The following is a 17507-nucleotide window of genomic DNA, read 5'->3' on the forward strand; positions in this document are numbered from 1 at the left end:
GTAAAAAAATTTAACTAAATGCAACATAAATCCTATTAAAATTTTTTTAAAGTGTTAATAAATAAACTATGTTTAAAATTACCTACCAAAAATTCACTCGGTTTTAAAATATTAAAATAATTATCGCAGGTCGAAAACACAAAATATTATATTATATAAAATTTTATATCCGCAAATTTGCGGGCAACCACCTAGTTTAAAGTCAAATACAAAACTAAACCATGACTTTTTTGGAAACTTTATTTGTTGTTTTAACTCAAAAGTTCAGATTATTCACCAAAATATCATTACTCTTTTTTTTTGTTTTCGAATATGATTATTTTACTTTATCATCCTCATTTTCATCAACTGTTTACAATATTTTCATTACCAACTACCATGAACAACCAATTTGAAACTCTTAATGCAGCTAAAAATTGATTTTAACTATTTATATCCCATTTCTTATGAACTAAAAACAAAATCTCTTTCACTTTCTATCTATATTCATTTAAAAAATCCAAGATTTTGATTCTAAATTTTTTATAATTCATAGAGCCATACAAGCTTACGATTCTTGGTGGGTCGGTTTCGTTTGAGCTTTTGTGTGCTTGGAAAAGACTTATATGTACTAAGCAAGTTATCTTACTAATTTAGGGTATATAATCGAATTTTTCCAGATCTGTTCGCCAAGAAAACTTCTGTATAAGTCTTCAAGACGTAGAATACTTATACGGAAATTTTCTGGTCAATGTAGAGATTCGTTTTGCAGTTGACTTTATGTGTGTATTTTTAGAGTTGACTTCTCTCGAAATCGTCTGGTTTTCTTTGTTAACAAAAAATCTCAAAATTACTAGAGAAAACTTCCCGGTAAGTCGTTTAGGATAAACAGATTAATTTTGCGTTTTACCAGATTGTGTCAGATATTTGATTTTTCATGGACGATTTACAAGGAAATCGTCCAGCAAAAGAATAGAACTTCAATATTTAATTTTAACTAGACGACTTCCGTGTAAGTCGTTTCAGGCTACTTTGCAACTGAAAAATAAAAATTAAAGTTTTAATTTTAATTGAACGACTTACATGTAAGTCTTCTGGAAGACGACTTACGCGAAAGTCGTCCATGATTTTATTCTGAGATTCTAGTCAAACCTTGGTAATTAAAGAAGACTTTCGTGTAAGTCGCCTACACGAAGACTTCCGTGTATGTTGTCGGAATAGAATTAAATATTTAATTTTTATTTTTCAATTGCTAAAGTAAACTGAAACAACTTACACAAAAGTCGTTTAACTAAAATTAAAAAATGAAATTTTAATTTCTGCTGGACGACTTCCTTGTAAGTCGTTTAGGTAAAATCAAATTTCTGACACAATCTGGTCAAATGCAAAACTAACTATATTTATCCTAGACGACTTACCGGGAAGTCTTTTATGGTATTTTCGAGATTTTTTGTTAAAAAAGTAAGCCAATATCTGCCATAGAGTAGACTTCTCTGGAAGTCTTCCTTTGTAAATTTTCAATTGCAAAAATGACTTGAATGGACGACTTCCTAGAAGACTGTCAGACGATTTTCCTAGAAGTCTTCTACATCAATGTTTAATAAAATTTCATTTTCTCTAAAACTATAAATATTTTTAAACATTTTTCTTGTTAATCCATGTATATTAGTCAATATTGGGGCTACTGAATAAAATTTATTACTTAATTGGTGATATTTATGAGGTTACCAACATTCATGTTTATTAAAGTTTTTAGCTAATTTGTTTTTGAAGTTGATGTTCTATATTTGCTAATGTGTTTTAGTTTGACATTTTGCAGATGATGCGTCAATTACCTGCAATGTATGGAGAATGATTGTTGAAAGAAGATTGTTGGAATTTTGTAGTTGATTATTTCAAAAGAGCGAGAATGTTCTTTTTGAATGAAGGTTCGACACATGTTGAACTTATTGCAATGGCTCAAGAAGATTATAATCTGGACATGAATACAGAAGTTATCGAGTTAACCTATTCATTACCAGAAGCAATGATGCAACAGATGGCTCGAGACACCCTCCTATTCATGTTACAAGTGATAGACAAATTCAGAGTTTTTTCGAGATAACTAAAATGCATCAAGTATGTCTTTGTGTATCAAGCCTTAGAAAAATGAGAAAAGTTTCAGATGAAGGGGAAGAAGATGATGAAGGGGATGAAGATGATGATGATTTGGCTGAAGACGAAAAATATGATGGGGAGGAAGATGCTGATATCCATGATGATGATATCCCTGATGTTGCCGAAGCGGTTGATGATGATGAGGATTACAGTGAGTATGGAAAAGTTAAAGATGAGGATGATGAAGAATAAGATGATATGTGTTTTGAAGATTTCAAAGGGACATATCATAGTGAAGGAGGAAGCTCGAATGCTAACAATATCTATGTCAACCAAAGTTTTATTAGTAGGGATGCACTGGCTTCAGATTTGCGGTTGACAGTAGTGAAGCATAGGTTCTCTTTCAGAATATACAAGTCAATGAAAAATCTACTTGTGGCAAAGTGTCATGTTAATGGTTGTGGATGGAAGATCAGAGCGAGTGAGAAACATGGGACAAACATGTTTTGGATAACCAAGTATGTGGAAACTCATACATGTTATGTGCCAGACCGACTGGCTCAGCGGAAACACTATACTCCATAATATAATGGTGTGTTACTGCACTACCAAACTAATTTCCTACGAAATGCTAGTTTGGTAGGAGGATAGGTTACAAAAAAACTTCATCAATTCCTTACAGTTACCGTAGCCTAAAACATCATACAAAAGCATCAAGTTCAAGTACATATTACACATCATACATAATCACTGCTCATATGTTGTCAGGTTCTCATCATTGTCTTCATTTTCTTTGTCAAGGGATCCAGGAGTCTCTTGAAATATATCCAACGTGGCAAGAGCACGACATTCAATGTACTTCAGAGTATACACACCAGAATCACCAGCTCGACACTGAGGTACTCCAACTGTCAGCCTCTCATATGTGTATGGCTCCATTTTGTATTGGAAACATTGTTCGCTAGAGTCAGCGCACTCAACAAGAAAATAAGCGATCATTGTACAAAAGGCTCCATTACCTCAGCAAGTTCTGCCTGTTTAATATGTTTGACAATGTTGTCCCAGATGACTATGTGCTTCTTAAGAATTGATATCCAAATAACAATCTAATGATTGTTCTTGAAGTTCACTGGCACATATATATCATCCACATCCAACCCCCAAACCTTCCTAAATTGGAAAAATGTTGGTACTAAGCATGTATAAAGATCCCACACCCCGCCAAGGAGTCTTCTTCATAAACCGTTATGATCGGACTCCGAACTCTTAGAATCTGGGTACTTGTCAGTCACTGCCAAGAAAAACATGATCAAGACAACACATTCTTTTGCTGCTTAACTGTTGTGGATTCTGTGGTACTAAATCTTCAATAAATTCATAAAAGCGTATATATGCTACATATAAAATAATACAAGTCATGCATATTTAACAATAGCAGAAGACTTACTGCAAGTATTCTTTAACAATAGCAGAAGACTTACTGCAAGTCTTCTCTAGAAGACATAGTAGAAGACTTGATAATTTTTTCTAAAGAAGACATAGCAGAAGACTTGCTGGTAAATCTTTCTGAAAATTTAAACTAAAATAGTGTATAGAAATTTACTGAGTCAATGAGCCATGATAAGGGGGTTCGGAGGATGTGATACCACAAACTTGGACATCTACATGGTTTTTAGCCCCATGTGTTTTATAATAACTGCAAAAAACACATGGGGCAAACTGTTCTGTGAACTTGTCGGTTAGGGTTGCAAATGAGTGTAGGATATCCTAGAGAGCTTTGGCCTTCTATATAAAGTTCATGTTGCTTGCAAACTGTTCTGTGAACTTGTCGGTTAGGGTTGCAAATGAGTGTATCAGTCTATTAGCTAGGTTTAGGGCTGGGAAAATAAACTAAACCAGAGAACCCGAAACGAACCTGGTCCAATAAAAATAAATCTGAGCCGATCTGAACCCGATATAAATACGGAATGAATCTTGTTTTGTGGTATTTCAGGTTATGGATTTTATCCGAACCGAACAAGAAACTAAATGGATTTCTGATAGAAACCGGAAAATTCAAAATCCCAAAAGATAACTTGTACCAAATATGATCTCAATTCTTAATATTTATCCAAATATATTAAAGTATTATTAAACATCTAAAATAATTGCCTATTATATGAATAATTAGCTCAAATACTTAGTTTAATATGTATATATTTTGGTATTTGGTTAATATTAATGTTTTAATATTTTGACAACGGCATTTGAAATTCAATTATGAATAAGTTTGCTTCTCAATTTTAAACAATGTTTAAAAAAAAATTAATAGTGCTTCTTAAGTTTACAGAAGTGCTAGTTGTTACTTTTAATATGTTTACGTTTCATTATTTCGTACAAAGCTTTTTGTCATGCTATATTTGATGTTATTTGTGGAAGCACCTTAGCCTAATGGTTAAGATCTAAGGCTTCTACACCCAGGTCTGGGGTTCGATTCCCAGACTATGCAATTTATTGCAGACTTTCTCAAATCCAGGTTTCAAGTCCCGGAGAAAGTGCGATTTATTAGGCAACTATGCAGATTATGGAAGGAAGGATACATGCAACTATACGATTATGGAAGGAAGGATTACAAGAGATCTTCAACATGGTGAAAGTAAATCTGGTCAGGCGTGGATCTTCATAGGACGGCTCAAATGATGCAGTTAGACGTAGATCTTCATAAGACAGGTAGTATTGTCGGTTGTCGAATCGTATATGTAATGTTCCTAATAATTGTAATATCATAATAAATCAGCGTTAAAAAAAAATATTTGATGTTATTACGTATAGTTCAAAGAAGAGCCTTGTATGGCTGACAAACGAGTCTCCCAAAATTATTTTGAAGGAAAATAATATAGTTTGAAAAAGCCACACAAACAAATTTATTAAAACTATTGGAGATATATTGAGTTTAATCAAGTACAAATCCATATTTTCGAAACCGATAAAACCGGATTAATATCTGAAACCTAAACTATTTCGGGGTCAATTGGATCTTGGACATGTAACTAAATCCAAACCAAACCCGACTAAACCCAAACCGAATCTGACCCGAAGTTTTTTATTATATCCGAATGGGACTGAAATTCATGAACCCGAAAATCCAAAACCCGAAAATTCATAGCCAGCCGTAGGTAGGTTGATGATCAATTGCAAGGTGGGTCAGAGTCGAGCAAACATTTTGCACATGATAGCTTCCATGAGTTATTTCTTGATATATATATATATATATATAGTTTTGTTGGTTGTATTTAACCACATGATTATACATGTCATTGGTATTGTCATACATCCTCATATTTGGGAAGAAGAACTTCTTCAGTATCTCAGCAAAGGTGATCTTGTCCATAAAAGGAGTGTCCGGCTAGGAATTAGGAGCAATTTTTCTGATTGGATGAGCGACACCCATGAGTCTTTTAATCAGTGATTGTATTGCTTTGAACTTCTTGGAGAAGATTTTTCCTAGGCCGTTGTTGCTGATTTCTTTGCTCTTGCCTCTTCTTACATTTTTGCATTCGTATCCGTGTCAGGATATTCTTCTTCTGTTGGGTTCACTTGGTTAAACCTCAGAATGCTTGTCCCGTTTGTCGATTATGATTCAGTGGTGGAGGCCGTTGAATCGTGTTGCCTCCCTCGTCCAGAGTTTTTATGGTTTGCATAGGTTGAACGTGGATTTGAATCTTGTATCGTTTCTTGCTTATTGTGTTGAGAGATGAGTTTTCCTCTTGGATAACTATGTTTTCGGCTTCAAGATGTAATAGCTTCTCTGCGCTTTACTCCAACAGCTTGGAGTGTTCTTCCATCCTATCTTTCAAGTTTTGGACCTCAAGATGAGTACAAGGTTATCTGCATAGGCATTGTTTTCATGAGCTGTGTGCATCTCGTTGATATGTCTTTGCATGCAAGCTGGGATCGTAACTTAATTTTGCCTGGGTGGCCAAATATGCTCAATTTCTGTCTTCATCACGTAGTCTTGTTACCTTTCCTCCCCCCACCCCATTCTAGCGCCATATTGTTAAGATAAATTTGTGCAGTTTAATTGTGATACTACCAGTTATTATTATTATTATTATTATTATTATTATTATTATTATTATTATTATTATTATTATTATTATTATTATTATTATTATTATTATTATTATTATTTCTCTCGGGTCTACATCCTAAGGTGCGCCGTTTTTGATGGATCTCCTCTACTCCAACTCTGTTGCTCCTTCAGACTACTCCCTTTGAAGCAGCTCTGCTCTTCCTCCATCCCAAAGTGCACCGTTTTGGATGGATCTCCTCTATTTTATTATTATCATTTCTTTTTATGATTTGTATCAATTTTATCTTTTGTTTTATGATTTTATCACATTTGATGGGTCTTTGTAGCTTTGTTGTATCATCCTCTCTAATAGAATTTAAACTCTTTTAAGATAAACTAGAACTTGACCCGCACATCCGTGCGCGTGTTTGATGTAAATTATCTTCAATTTAAACTCATAAACCGTTGGTTTTATAAAAACTTCATATATATTTTTATGATTTGTAATTACATATAGAGTAAAATATATTATTTTATAGTATAAATGTTTAATAATATTTTTTTAATTTGTACATTATATTATATTTAAAATTTTGTAACTTGATACAATTTGATGTAATTGTACTATTCGTATATGAATCTGTTGTTTTTATTAATTTATTTTAATAAGAAGCAACATACTAAAATTTTTAATTGTTTGCATTAGTTTCTATGAATTATTAATAATTTTATGATATTTCGTTTTCTTGAAAATTGAATTCTCAAAATTTTATATTTGACTAAACTAAATAAGATAATACTGAATTTAAAATTTATTTTATATAATATATACTATATATTTAGTTTTTGTTCTTAATTTTACCACAAAAAAACAACAATCATTATAATTAATTAATTTAAATTTATTTTAAATGCATAGTTGGAATCGGTAAATTAAAAGAAATATAAAAGGAAGTACTTAGTTTATTGTAAATGCAATAGGTAAATATGCAAATAAAAAATATTTAATATGGTAGCCATGTTTCCAAACAATCTCATTTATTATGCTATCCATGTTTCCAAATAGTACCAAAATGTACTTCAGTTTTAATAATATGGATGCAGGTTTGGTTTGATCAAAAAAAATAATTGTGATACTACAAAAGCATGGAGTAAGCACTAAAAGACGAGATTCAAAGATCAAATATAAGTTTTATTAATCAAAAAAGCTGGAACTACAACAAATTGGTCAATGAACTCTAGTTCTAGCCGCATAACGCTGTAGACGAATTTTGAATAGTTGATTTCTTGTTCTAAGGTTTGAGTCTCCCTTTCATAGGTTGTTTTTAGTCGAAAATTAGGTTGGACACTTCTATGTTTTAAAATATTGAAAGATCTCCTTTTATTATTATTTTTTCCATTTTATCCGAAGGCAAGAAAGAGAAGAAGACCTATGTCCTCCTCAAATACATTAAAATGTAAAAAAGATCAAAAACAATTTTTTTCCTAATATTATGTTATTTTAAAAGAAATAAGAATAAAAATAGTGTTACATCAAATTTGAGATATTTACACATTCATTTTAGTGTCAGACTTACATATTTGCATAATAATCCTTAAATTTTTAACAAAATTTATTTTATGGATAAACAAGATATTAAGCAAAAAAAATTCTTTTAAAACTTGTATATAATATGCATATACACTAATTAAACTTCTTAAAAGATAATTATAAAAAATAATGGTTAAATATATAAATTTTAATTTAATAATGATATATAAAATAAAATAATAACAATAACTTTAAAAATACATAATTAATACAAAATTAAAAAAATAACACAAAGGTTGTTTGTGGTTTTTGAAATGGTTTTTGGTTTTTGATTCTCTAAAAACTAGATTTTTATCAATCAAGATTTTTCTAAAATAGAATTCCTAATGTTTAGGGAAACCAGTTCTTTGAGAAAACTACCTCTTTCTACACAAAAACTAATATCTATGTTTTCTTGGTTTTTATTTACAAACTGTCGTTAGTTTTTTTTTCTTTGTTAAAATAGTTGTACATTCATGTATTAATATTTATAGAAGTCACCAATAAAAAATATAGAGAAACTATTTTAAAAAATAAATATCTATTTCTAAACAAAGAAAAAAAACAAAATCATGGTTTTCATGGGTTTTCTTCAAAACTTGTCCTATGGATTTTCAGTTCTTCTTTTTCTAAGTAAAAATATTACGATATTATGAATGAGTATAGGAAAAATAAATAAAATTATCAAATGATAGTTAATGGTTTAGTATTTTAAGTAAATTTTCGAAAAATATATTTAGTATGTTTAAATAATAAATTAACTATCAATTCTATATTGTATAATATGTGTGGAAGTGAATAGTATTTAAAAATCAAACTATTGATATTTTTATAATATTTGTACTATATATACAAGGTTTTAAAATATAACTAAATTTTATTTTGATTAGATTTTTATATATATTTGTCTTTTACTGCATTAATTATGTAATGTCATATATATGTGAATTTTTGTTTATCTGTTTGGTTTGCATTTTTTTCGAAATAATTGTATTTAATAAATAATATAATATAGTAAAATTTAAAACTAAAAAAAATGATTCAAGTTTTTTTAGTAACTCAAACTACAACAAAATAAAAAGAAATAAAATAAATATTTCATTAATATTTAAAACAAAAACTAAAAGTGAAAAACCAAAATCACCATTCATGTTTTTCCAAAAACCAAAAACTAAAAACCAAAATCTAAAAACTAAAAACCAAAAGCCAAAAACCAAAAACTAAAATATAAAAACTATCTAAACAATCACCACCTTAATACATCATAGAACATGTTTTGATTTAATATTTATGAGAAATATAGTAATAATACTGTGTAAATAAATATATACTATTGTTTTGTAGATGGTTATGTAATTTTTATTAATATAATAAATAGTTTACATAATAAAATTAGATTTTAGATAAATTTTAAATATCTAAAATAGATAAAAAAAGTTTTGAAGCTTATCAAATAAAAAGTGTTATTAGTAATAAATAAAAAATGATCATAAATGAATATCTAAAGAACTGAGAGAAAAAAAAGAAAAACAATTGTAATAAATCAATTAATTTTGAGTTTCCTTTATCTTAAAGGAAAAAATGAGGTAAAACACTAGAAATAGTCTTATATAAACTCACAAATATCGTATAGAAATCTAAATTTTTTTGAACATAAGATTTGTCCGCAAAATATATAGATAAACACGTATTTATAATAGGTGTTCAAAAAACAAAACAGGTATTTATAATTAGCGTACTAGGCACGGCAATGAGCGAATCAAAACAAGTTGTCGAAAGTGGCACTATAATGATCCAAATGCCATTGATTCCAATCCGACACTTCCCATCGGCTACTGCTTCTTTGATTTTGCATTTTTCGTGGCTCTTTCCCCCAATAATTTCAAGGATGGTGTCAAGAGTGTCTTTGCAGGGGAAAATGACTTATTTCAATTTGAATTTTAAGCGTTGCGGCTTTTTTAACCGAACTTTGTAATAATGAATATTTCATATTGAATTAAACAAAAATTTAAAAATATTATCTATATGAACTTTATCCATCATGTTTTTACACTTCTAAATTTTATAATAGTGCATATTCTATACTCCACTAAATAAAAATTCAAAATTTTATATAAACTCTCAAAATCGTACTTATAAATATATTGACTATCAAAAATGTTAGTCATCAGTTAATTTATCAAAACAAAGTAATTTTAGATAAATTCTGTAAAATTTAATTTTTTTAAAATATTACATGAACTCTCAAAGTCGTGTTTTGTATATATATTTACTACCAAAAGTGCTAATCATCTGTTATGTGAGAGGAGAAGGTGTTCGGATATCCATTCAGATTTAGTTCTATTCATGTTTTGTGTTTTCAAGGTTAAATATTTTAGCCGTATTTGGGTAATTATAAAAAATTATGTTCAGGTTCGGTTCTGAACAGGACGTATTCGGATAATCCGTTTAAAATTATTGTTAAAATATTCTCATTTATTCGAATATCCAAATTTTTGGTTAGGGCCGGATTCGGTTTTAGTTTTCTAGATACCAAAATTTTGAAGCTGTTCGGATATTTAACCAATTTTGATTTGGTTCGGTACTAATTTTTGGGATTGGATTTGGTTTAGTTATTCAGATTCATGTTTTTTTGCCTAGCCTTAGTCCAAAAAAATATTTTTTCATTTAACGGATGACTAACATCTTTGATGGTCAATATATATGTAAGCACGAATTTGAGATTTCATGTAGTATTTATTAAATTTTAAAAAATTTATCCAAACTTTCGTTGTTTTAATAAATTAACAGTCAATATATATAAGCATGATTTTGAGAGTTCATAACTTTTGTTTAGTTCAGTAAAGAATATACACTACTATAAAAGGCATGGCGCATAAAGTTTATGTACTATTTTTGAACTTTTGTTTAGTTTAGTATGTAATATGCACTACTATAAAGTTCATGAATAAAAAGGCATGACGCGTAAAATTCAGGTTGAAATAGGCATTTTCTCGACCTTGTAAATTGATATACTAAAATTGGATATTGTCTACTGCCAAGTTAACAGTGGTTGTTGTATTACTTTTGATTCAATTCCAGAGGACCAGTTTATATTTTATTTCTATGGGATCAATATCAAACTAAAATTATATGGGGCAAGAGGGTGGGGGGGGGGGGTTATGATGAAAAATCGTAACAAGCAAATAACATGTTTGATTTGGGGTTTTCAGATGATTAAAATGCTAGCCTAGGGTGGTTTCATTGGCTGTCAAATACTTGTGAGCCAAATAATTATTCAGGTTCAATTAAGAACAAGTCTATAACTCAGAACACACTAATAGATCAGCCCACTGTCGTGTAGCCTCACGTTTTGTCAATCGATCTCAGTACCTAAACTGTCGTTTTGTCTGAGTCACGATGAAAAACATTAAGATCAAGTTCGATATGTTTCCAAAACACCCTAACATCTTCTTTCACAGACCTAGGGATGCAATGCTCATTCATTCAATGTCTAGCAACCTATAATGAATAGATTAAACCTAGATTCATACACTAAGTGATAAGTTTAGCATAAGCAGTAAGTGTTGCAATGAATGAAGACAATCGAATCTAACACCCTAACAACCTAGAATAAGCAAGCTGACTTCTCAGCCATGAAGCAAGAAAACACAGACTTTGAAACTGAATAATAATACATCACTGCAATTGTAAAAAATAGAAATAGGGTTCATGGTTCTTCTCTAAACGAGAGAGATGGCCTTCTACCTTTACAAGGTATGAAATCGCAACAATGGAACTTTAGGGTCTGGTTCCTCCTCAAAAACTAACGTATAAAACAAAGTGAAAAAGAAAAAGAAGATATATGGAGGCCACATGCGGCTGGTAGAAAAAAGATCAGATGATTAGGGAAAATGTCAAAATATCTTGTAGTTTCTTAAAAAATATATGCCGCTGGAGCAGGTACTCGGGTGCTCCGCTCGATCAGGATCAGCCATCAGGTCTCTGCGTGAAAATCTTCAAATTGCACTCTTTTCCGCCTCTTTTGCTCCAAGTTGTCCATCTCCCACCCAATACAACTCCAGACCTGAAATAACTAGGAAGACTCGATAAATACTAGAAAACCAATTTGAAAACATATATACAAATGTCAAAACACCATATATCAATTCCCCCAGACTTAGATCCTTATTTGGCCTCAAACAATGTCAAGTATCAAGAACATGGAGAAAGGTTTGAAAGTGTGCGAACCCTCCTATTCTCAGCAACCATATTTTAATCATGAATCTCTGAACTATACAAGCAGTATAACTGGGAAAGAATACCCTTACTGAAACTCCACTGACCGATGTTCAAGATCGGCTCCATACTCTATATCTCAAACCTGAAAAATCTACACGTTCCAGACAAAAGCTCCTTACAGTCAATTAAGAGTAGCGTGGGCTTCTCGTCACATGCATTTTTAGGGTATACGGTTCTAGGTATTAAACATGTCATTTGATGGTGGAGGTAAGAGTGTTTAGAGGCTGCCATTTCTTTGTATAGAATGCAGGATATCGCGCAAAATAGCAAGAGAGGATATATCCATTGATGTCCACAGCCTCTACTTGATTTTGCGTCCCTTGGAGCGGCTGCTCCGATTATCCGCATGCTCTCCTTTCCTTCAACTCGATGCCCACTCTTTTACTCAAAATTTCCAGCGACTCCATGTTTCTTTTATTTCTTCCCCTTATCCATCACCTTATTCTCGTTGTTGTTGTTGTCTTTTTTTTATTGAAATTGAATAGAAGATATGGTGATGTGACGGACAAGGAGGTAACGTATGATGGTAATGAGTGCCACTGGTGGTTCTGATTCCGCAACCATTCTGGTACTCCACCCATTTTCTTGCAAAGTTCATTGGTTAAGGAGCGGTTGCTCCCTTAATCGGCTTGTGCTCCTTTCTGACTTAATTTCTGAAGCAGTAACGAGGAAGAGGCTGCATTGATCCTTTCCTCCGAACGTTTTTCACATATCTGCACACATAACACTGAAAAACAAATGCATGAGACCCAACTTTTTCCATGCTCCTATTTCTTTAGAGACAGTCTCCTATAGGCCTCTTAAATCTCCTATACCCCAATTGCTTTAATGAAACATAGAAACCCAATTTTGCTCTTTTCTATTTTTCGATTTTTTTTTTTAAATTTGAAAAAATCAAATTTTCAAATTTTTAAATTTCAAAAATTTCAAAATTTTCAAAATTTTCAATTTTCAAATTTCAAAATTTAGAATTCTCTTTGATTTCATATTCTCTGCGATTTCAAATAGGTAAAGTTTTACTTAGTTGTATTGAGTTATACTTCGTTATACAGGGTAATACTGATGTTTAATTATACGGGTTATACTGAATACTACTAAGTATTACTGAGTGCAGTTATACGACGTTCTACTAAGTTATACTGGTTCTACTAGGTATTACTGAGTGCAGTTATACCAAGTTCTACTAATTTATACATGTTCTACTAGGTATTACTGAGTGCAGTTATACCAAGCTCTAACAAGTTATACCAAGTTCTACTAAGTTATACTGATTATATTAGTAATATCGAATAACAGTGAGTATTACTGATGAGTTAGTTATACAGAGTAACACTGAATACTACTGAGTACTACTGAATCAATAATATCAAATTATACTGAATACATATCTGAAGATGAAATGAATAAAAACACAAATCGTAAAGAATCATTCAAATGCAGAACATGAAGAACCCTAAAATATATTTAAAAAAATCCAGAACATGAAGAACTCTTAAAACCCCAAAATAGAATTGTACATCTATGATTGTAGATCCATAACCATAGATTTAACTGTTGCATAAACAATCTTAGGTAGTCTCCGCCTTCTCTTTTCGTTTTCGTCACTTTTTTCATCGTCACTTTAGATTGTGAGCCGCCACAGATTTGTTCTCTTTTGGTTTCCAGATCTAGATTTAGGGTTAACCGAAATTGATAGAGAAGAAGATAGAAGAATAAACAAAAAGGACTAAGAAAAAGAGAAGTTGCAGAGAAGAAGAGAAGGAGAAGAAATCACAGAGAGGAAAAGAAGGAGAAGAAATCGTAGAGAGAAAGAGGGAAAAGAGGAACCGTCGGAGAGATGGAGAGAAAAAAAGAATAAGTAAACAGAAAATGAGTTACAGATATTTAGGGTTAGCTTTCAAAGGGCAAAAAAAAGTAATTGAATTAATTTTCGGATTAAAAATAATTTGAAATAAAAATGATTTTAGATGAGGTCCTATAGAGATTGACATATGAGATATGGGGGTATGAGAGGCTTTGTCTCAATGCAGGAAGGTGGAATACATGATAAGATGCAGGGTGGGAACTAACTAAAGATGAGCCAGCAACTCATGATCAGCAAGTTGGATAAAAAGGATAAGAAGTTCTGAGTGTATTCTCGTTGATGTGCTCAAATTAACCGCATAGCAACTTACGCTCTCAAATAAGAAGTTCAGTTGTAGTACTTAGGGATCGAATCCATGGAGATTCTAAGATTACACAATAGATTTATCGTTTTCGAAGTAATGCTAGATGATATATGGTGTTTTACACATCATTGTATATATGTTTTCTAATTGGTTTTCAAGTCTTTATCGACTCTTTCTAGTCCTTTTCGAGTCATTACAGGTCTGGAGTTGCACTGGATGGGAGAGGGACCTGCTGGAACAAAAGAGGCAGAAAACAGTGCAGTTTGGTGATTTTCACGCAGAACAGTCTGATGACTGTTCCCGATCAAGCGGAACAACCAGACGAAGTGATCCCTCGGTTGTTCCCGACGAATAAGGAAAATACAACATCTCGGGATTTGCCCTAATTATCCTCTTTTTCTCTCTGGCCGCCTGTGGCTTTTGATATAACTTCTTTTTCTATTTTTCTACATCATACTACGCTACTTTTCATAGAGAAACAGACTCTAGAGCTTTTTACTTTGGGATTTGCTACTTTGTAAAGGGAGAAGGCTATCTCTCTCCATAGAGAAGAACCCCTGAACCCTATCTCTTGTTTCTGTTATTTTATGCAGTATTATTCAGTATTGATGCTTGTCTTTTCTTGTATCATGGCTGAGTAGTCGGCTAGCTTGTCTAGGGTTCTAGGGTGTTGATTTCGTGAGCTAAACATAGATAAGTGAATCCATTGATTGTCTTCATTCATAACTGTTCTTATTGCTTGCATTAAACTGACCGCTTAATGTTAGATCATAGGTTTAACCTGCTCATTAACCGTGTAATAGGTTGCTAGATCTGTTTTGAATGAGCATTGCATCCCTAATCAGCGAAAGTAGATATTAGGGTGTTTTGTGAACCTATCGGACTTGATCTCTATTGCTTGCGATCGCTTCTCACCTCAACGACAGTTAGACGGTGAGATCGATCAGCATAGGGAGCAGTACCACGACAGTGGGCTGTTCTACTTGAGTGATCCGAGTTCTAGACTGTTCTTATTAGCACTTGAATAATTGTTTGGCTCACAAGTATTAACACCCGATGAAGTAACCCTAGGCTGGCTTCTCTTTAAATTGAATTCTCATTTATATTATTTGCTGCTGGTCATGTTACCCTCAAAACAAAACCCATATTTGTTTTAGCTAAGTATTGATACAATAGAAATAAAGTGTAAGAGTTGGTCTCTGTGGATTCGATCCTAAAGTGCTACATCGACATACCATTCGATTGTGGTAGTGTGCACATTAGGTTAATTGGTGTGCGTGAACACGAATATCAATTTGGCGCCGTTGCCGGGGACCATCTTTTTACCTTTATTTTTCGGTTATTTATTTAGTCTAAGACCTCTAACTTGCTCTTTTCTCTTTGTTGCAGGAGATCGCAAGGTTTAGAAAATCAGAACAGACAACAGCCAAGGCCTACTGACACCACCATGGGTGATCACGGTCATCAAGATGATCTCGCTGCAGCAATGCAACTGATGCAACAGCAGATGCTTCAGATGCAGCAGACCATCCAAGCTCAGCAAGCAGCTGCAGAACAATATGCTCAACAGGCTGCTCTCGCGCGGCAAGAACAAGCAGCGCAGACTGTTCCAATCGGGGAGAGAAACCTTCCGCGGAACATTCCTACTACGCGCTCTGCCATTGTTCCTCCACTCTGCACCAGGCAGGACTTCGAGATCAAGCCTGCTCTGATTGATCTGGTGCAGCGAAAAGTGTTCTCTGGTCTCTCTACAGAAATTCCAATGGAGCATATTGAGAATTTTGAAAAAGTCTGCAGTTTCACTCGTGCGAATGGTGTGCCACCAGACTACATCAAGTGCATGCTATTCCCATTCTCTCTTGATGGAAAAGCTGCACGGTGGTTGAACTCTCTCCCTACCGGCTCTCTCACTTCATGGGAACATGTCCGATCAGCGTTCCTCAACCATTTCTACTCTAAGGCGAGAACAGCTACATTGAGGAACAAGATCACCTCATTCAGACAGCTCCATGATGAGTCTTTTTGTGATGCATGGGAGCGCTTCAATGACTACCGCAGAGGGTGCCCTCACCATGGTTTTGATGATGATTACCTCTTGGGCATTTTCTATGATGGAGTAGACTGGAAATACCAAAGTGCTCTAAATTGTGCGAGCAAAGGAGATTTCATGACTCAGACCACTCATGGAGCGTTTGAGTTGATTGAGAACATGGCTGCTAGTTCTGCTAATGAGAACAATGAGAGCGAACGCTCCAAGGTAGTGAACAGTGTTGGAACCCGACAAATTGATGAGCTAACAGCTAAGGTCGAACAGCTACTGCAGAACAACCAGGCACAAGGATCTGGGTATCAGAACACCATCCCGCAGAGCAATCAACAAGCTGTTCCAGCCGCGAGTGCTCCGACTGCAGGGAACAGTCCGCCAGATGATCTGAAAATTCTGAACATTATGATGCAGCAGATGCTCCAGAGCCAGCAACTTCAGGTTAAGGCACTGAATCAGGTTACCACAGACATCAACACCAGGATGGACAGCATGTTCACCGAGCTGAATTTAAAATATGATACTGTGAGCAACCACATAAAGAAGATTGATGTTCAGCTTGCTCAAACTGCTGAAACTGTTAAAAGACAGCAAGAGATCATTCGTGGAAAAAGTGTGATGAATCCTAGGGTTGAGCACTGTAATGCAACCGAGCAGAGACGTGAGAAATCTGAGGAAAAACAAGCGGAACAACTGTTCGCTGAGACTGTTCTGGGCGCAGAACAGAGATCAGAGCAGTCTGCTAGCTCTAGAGTGACTGCTTCCGCGACTGCTCCTGCGACTGCTCCCGCGACTGCTCCCGCTCCCGACGGATCTACTGATATTCCACCAGTGCGAGTCTATGTTCCTAAGGTTCCCTATCCGATTCCACCTAGACACCTGAAGGTGTTGCCTAAGGTTGATGACCCTGGAAAATTTGCTTTTCCATGTTCCATTGCTGGAGTAGAATTTGAGGAAGCTCTTTGTGATTCTGGATCTTGTGTGAATCTTGTCCCAAAAGCGATTGTAGAGAAGTTGGGCATTACTGAGGTTGAGCCTTCTAAGGTGACTCTGACTTTTGCAAACTCTTCCAGAGCAGTTCCTTATGGCACCATTCGCAACCTTCCTGTCCAAGTTGGGGACTGTGTTCTCCATACTGAATTTCAGGTTGTTGAGATGAACAAGGATCATGAGATGCCCTTGATCTTAGGAATGACATTTATGGCTACAGTGGGAGCAATCGTTGATATGCCTAATAAGAGAGTCTCCTTCTCCCACATCAACAAGAATGTCTTCTATCAGGCTGTTCCCACCAGATTTCAGAAACTACACGCCTCT

The 17507-nt window shown here is 33.6% G+C and overlaps 1 non-coding gene across 1 annotated transcript; it reads right to left on the reverse strand.

Annotated features, from left to right (window-relative positions):
* Positions 1–16118: 16118 nt before the first annotated feature.
* LOC130512117 (small nucleolar RNA R71) lies at positions 16119–16225 on the reverse strand. Its single transcript, XR_008945678.1, has one exon. It is a non-coding gene; the product is annotated as a small nucleolar RNA R71 (small nucleolar RNA).
* Positions 16226–17507: the final 1282 nt, after the last annotated feature.

The sequence above is a fragment of the Raphanus sativus genome, chromosome 4 (assembly GCF_000801105.2).
Source record: "Raphanus sativus cultivar WK10039 chromosome 4, ASM80110v3, whole genome shotgun sequence".
Classification (NCBI taxonomy): domain Eukaryota; kingdom Viridiplantae; phylum Streptophyta; class Magnoliopsida; order Brassicales; family Brassicaceae; genus Raphanus; species Raphanus sativus.